Source organism: Sipha flava, unplaced genomic scaffold, assembly GCF_003268045.1.
Source record: "Sipha flava isolate LNK unplaced genomic scaffold, YSA_version1 84_pilon_pilon, whole genome shotgun sequence".
Classification (NCBI taxonomy): domain Eukaryota; kingdom Metazoa; phylum Arthropoda; class Insecta; order Hemiptera; family Aphididae; genus Sipha; species Sipha flava.
In genome coordinates, this window is record NW_020273626.1 from 660,132 (window position 1) to 666,131 (window position 6,000).

Consider the following 6,000-nt stretch of genomic DNA (forward strand, 5'->3'; position numbering starts at 1 on the left):
GTCAATACCTAGTCATTGATAACAGTTCCTCATAAAAGAAGACATTGATAATAACATTAAAAATTAATTTAATATATTTTAATACTTATTAGCTTTTTAGGACAAATCATAATCTTAATCTTTATTGTTACGTGGTAAATTACTATGACACTTGGAATTATATAATCTTGTACAGTTTGTACCCAAACTGTGCTCCGCGAAGTCTTTGGTGTTCGGCAATGGTTTACCTAGGGCTCCATTCGTAACACCACAAAAAATTTAAAAAAATGTTCGTCATTTAAAATTAATATATATTTCATGAAGACTTGAATATTCCATAATCAGATCGATCACCGATAAAGCGGTGTTGATATTTGTTTGAATACGGATTTATAACATTGCCTAATATAATACGGAAATGTTGATAAAACTACAAAATATCCAACATTGCCTAACCTTTCCAGTCATTGTTAACAATGACTAGGATATACTGACAATTCCTGAATTTTCATCTTCTCCGGTAATATATTTAATAATATTCCAATAAAATTACCAACCAACATGAATAGAGAAAAAGATTTTTTTATTTTTGGTTGTGGCTGGTTTATACTGAAGTCCTTGGAAAAAAAGTAAGTGTATATATGTACGGTATCTATAATAAACTAGCTATTTCTGTAACTATAAGTGTTTATAAACTAGCCAAGTAAATACTTTAACCACCATACATTTATATTTTGTAGTAGCTATAGTTTATTTATGATTAAAATAGTATTATTTTTTAGAAGAAAACGTCAACACAGATATTGGGTTCGATCACTTTTATCTAGAAGAGTAAACGATGGTGCTGCAAAATTGATGCATTGATGAATTATTACTTTCGTTTACTTACTTAGTCTAGTATTTAAGTACAGAATTCGTATTCAGATTTCGTAAATTCGTAATTCGTTTTCAGACACAACACGATCGTTTCCACTAAACAGACTCGAGTTTCAAAACACATTGAAACCTTTTGATGTTACCGCTTCCGAGCGGGACACGAAAAACAAAACTCCAACTGTCGTAAAACACGTCGGTCTTCAAAATGTTTGCGAAAAGTTCTTTGTTTTATTTGACACGAGTTTGTGTTTTGTTTTTGTTTGGTCCGTTTAGTGAAAAACTGGCATAAGACGTAAGTTGTAAACATGTTTTTATTAACAGCACAGTCACGGTATCGGAATATTACCATGGATTTACCCAAAATAGATTTTAACCTCTATAATAAATATGATAAAAATAAAAATAGCTAATTTATGAATATAGATACACTACCTCTATTGGCGATAAACAACTCGTATTTCAGGGAGCTTCTTATTGTGGTAAAATAGCCTGATATTAACTGATAAATGTTTATGGTATCAAGTAGAGTTTGAGTTCGAATGATTGACAGAATAAATATACATTTTTCCCCCTTGTATATTCTCAAGGTATCTACTTAATTTACATCGTTACACAGCAATGTACAAACCTAATGTGCACTATAGTGTATTATATATTGTATTATTGTATTATTATATATTGTATTGTGTATTTATATTTATAAACTCTAAATCCACGGTGGATTTTAAATTTGGTTGATTTTTATTGGACATAGATTCCTAATACAACTATGTTGTTTCGGTTTACAAATAAATATAATTTGTTTTTTTTCTATTGTTTAAAATTTTTTTTATATTGTTATTCAATTTTTCCGGAAATCATAATGCGTTAATAAGGTCTCCGGAAAAGTTGCGCCTGTTATCGTTCAAATACATTGAATTTAGGTTCGTCTTGGAAATCGACATGATACAGTCGTCGCAGATTTGCACGGGTTAGCGCGCGCGCGTAACCACAGCAACCGCCCTCGCAGTGTATCGGAATAATTGAAAATTGATTTGTCCTCGAAAACTTGAAGCTGACCGTGTCTGTTTATGCCGCGTGTATATATCGAGTGTTTACGAATACGCCTTATTATCGTTATTATCAACGAACACTACAATGACATTCGCGCTTACATTATCATTTGACGCGGGTCATGAGTTGATTCTCTAACTTATCGATTCCTGTATTGCGTTGCACGTTATTTATAAATGTCGTTTTTTGTTTGTATAAAATTATTTTTTTTTTTATTATATTAAAAAAAATCCCAGTATGTCGTATTTAAAATGTATCTGTCAATCAGTTTTATTTGACCCAGATACAATTTTTTTTTGTCTAATCGTCGAACAGAGACTATTTTTTTCCAAAGATTTTAACTAATTAATGAATGTATTCATTTAGCAATTAATTAAAAAGAAAAAAAACTTCGAAAATCAGTAATCAATAAATGCTAGTGTTGATTATAATAAATATTCTATAATCTTACGAATTATGTTTTGAAAGTGTTATTCTGCTTTTCAAACATTAACACTAACACAAACTTAATAATTTCAACTTCAGAAAAATTATCTCAAAACACATTTATTAATAACATATAAATTATTTTACAAATTGTTACCTCAAATGTTATTTTCAAAAAGGGCCTAGCTCGTATAATAAAATAAAATATATATATATGTATGTATACAGATAAATAAATAGATAAATATATACCTACAATCAATTAAGATATAGTTATGTACAGTAGTGTTTTGACAAAAAAACTAGAGGGTATACGCGTATTAAGGATTTATGACAATGACTATTTGACGGATAACAATAAATTGAAGATTACAAATGTTTATATGGAACGCCAGCGCATTCAATTATCAGGAATCCATTACTACTACAATTCTGGCTCCATTTGAGACATTTTAGGCGTTTCCAATATTTATCATTGCGAGGGCTATCTATGTTTATTTAATCAATGGCCACACATCTAGTATATTCTTGTATAGAAACGTCCACGGCTGCTTGTAGATATTATAATTTGATACCTAATGAATATAGTTAGACGATAATCGATAGCTAAAAATAATAATCAACTATCAATGTTATTATTAACCTACCAATAATAAATTTTCTAAAAATAAACGTATGTCCTATGGATTTTTTTTTCTATTTATGAAGTAGGTATACGTGCGTATTGGTGTTACTTTTATAAAGTATACGCTAAATCACCATGATGGTCACGGGTATACGTCGTATACCCGCGTATACCCTCCAAAACACCACTGGTTATGTATATGTACGGATCTTAAATTTACAATGGATTTTTTTTTTTTTAATATATAGGTACTATTATTAACAGCAGCCAAATAATTAGCATAATATTTATACTTATTGAAAATTTTACAAAAACGAAATAATACGATTGAACATCACATTTTTAATTTTAATTTTTAATTCACAACGTCCATATAAACGTAGACCTATTCTTGAATAATATCCGCTGATAACTATTAAATAAGTGTAGTACGCATGACTCGACTACCTTTTTCCTTTCGTTCTTCAAACGATGGCGACCATTGGATTAAGTTGAATAGAAAATGTTTAAAAATTCCAAAAAAAAAAATATAATTCGATTGAATTTTTAGTACTTACTAAATACTGTGTGTCTTCAATAACTGCTATAAAACCAGTATATGCATTTGAGTTCATTATCTTTCTAATTTTTCTTTCATTAACAAAAACAATGATTTTTCTTTACAGTCTAGTCTCTATAACTCGTATTTTTTCTTGTTTCCTGGTAATTCCTATGCACTCAGTGCAATTACTGTCACGATAAGTCGAAGGTAAAAATAAAAATTGCTTAACAGTATAAGAATGTTCCATGAAAAAAGTGAAGGTGCCTATGAGATACTGTTTAAATTATTTTTGTAAATTGTGAAATTACCTCAAATTTATTCGTATTAAAAAAGAAAAAAAAAAGATCGAATAATATAACACAAAAAATACACGAGTCGAATAAATTTTTATCTTCTTGAAATTCGAGCATCGAGACTGGGCTCTACAATGATCCTTTATATATTGGATTTTGGTAATAAAAAATAATATTAATTTATAATTAAAGACCTAATTAAATAGATATTGTAACTTTTTATTGAAACCCGGTAAATATAATCTGATCAAATACGTATACCTACGAATCGGATTAATTGCAGTTTTCCAATTTAATTTAATAATGCAATTTTTTGCAATTTTCAAATATTTTGTAATTATTGCAATTTTTGTATACTTCACGTGATAAAATATACAAATTATTATTTTTAAAATAATTTTACAATAAAAATATAACTACAACGTACATTTTTACGTGTAGTTAAGCATTTTTTAAATTATATTTATCAGAGTTATCTACAAAACTCATATGTTTAGAAGAATCAAATAGCCAATTACTTAATAGTTTAAGCATATTTAGTGAAATTGAAAATATTTTGATAAATATTTCCGTCCCCAATGGGAAAATATTTAAAGATAAATTAAAATATGTTTTAAAAATTAAGGATATAAAACTATTAAAACTAACTCTGAGATTATGGCAAGAAATCAAAATATTAATTTAGAAAAAACACTAAATGTTTTCAATTATTTTAAATACGCACCGATAACAAGTGTAGACGTTGAACGTACTTTTTCACTATATAAACAAATTTTAAGTAATAGACAATACAATTTTCATGAACACAATTTAGAGATTTATATAATTATAAATTTTAATTCGAATATTATATTAATGTCCATAATATTATTTAAGTAAGTGATTAATGATTTTTAAATTAATGATACTTTATATGATTTTACTATGTTTTTTTAATGTATTTTTTATTGCAGTTTTAACATATTTTTAGTGCAGTTTAAAGATATTTTTAACGCAATTATAACCGGTCTTTATTTATAATAATAGTGATATGTTATCGGTACCGATAATTATGCAAGCTTTTTATTGTAGTGTACCACGATCCAACGAACATTAATCTCATGCTGCGTTGACAGTCATATTTTTTCTTTTAATTATGCGCTCTGTATATTAAATTTATTTTATTTTACAATATAGAATTCTAAAGCATTATAATAATAAATTATCAACAACAACTTGATATTTTCAATCAATGCCGTCTATGTTAATTTCATCAATAGGTTCACCCGTCTAACCACTGGGAGAAACTTGAAAAATAATTGATGGGGCTAAGACTAAGTTTTTTACTAAATAAAAATGTGGTGAATCTCATTTGAGATGTCCATTGACAAATTGACCACTTTTTTACCTAAATTATTTGCACTTTCTTCACCATTATATCTTTTAATAGTCATTATAATAACTAGGTAGGTACGTATTGTAAATAAATATTAAAAGCGTTTGAGTACACTTTAATGGTTAGGTTTAGATTGGAGATAGACGAATTAAATAACTTTTTGCAATTTATGTCTTTCAAATCTAACATACATAGGCCACCAAATGGTTCATATGATAATATTTTAAATTATTTAAATCTTATTCCGCTTAAAACTAGACGCTTACAGCTGATCTCAAAATGTCTCCATAAATTAATTTCTGGCTTAATCGATTGTCCCGATTTACTTTATTTGATTAACTTTAAAATTAATACCTTTAATACCAGAAATCTTGAACTTTTTTATCCTACTCATTCTGACAAAAACTATATAATAAATAGACTTGCAAATCAATTAATGATTGCTGGGAATAATTATACTTTTAATATTAACTAGTTAAGTTTATTTCGTCTTGTTTTACTCTTGTCTCTTTTAATATATTGTTTTTTGGATTAATAGTTTCGTAATTATTATTTATATTAACTTTTGTATATTTCTCATTGTATACTGTACCAAATTTATCATAATTGTAAACTCTTACTACTGTAATTTAAACCATTTTTTAAGGACTTCGTCCGTTTAATTATTATAAATAAATAAATGACAACGTCAATATGTCGATTTAAATTAATATCTTATGCAGCCAATGAAAAAAATTATAACTAGGAAGGTTTAAAAACGCTATTCTAGTCCAAACAGACGAATGTATACATATTATACATTTAATATTACACTTATACTATTCGCAAGTTC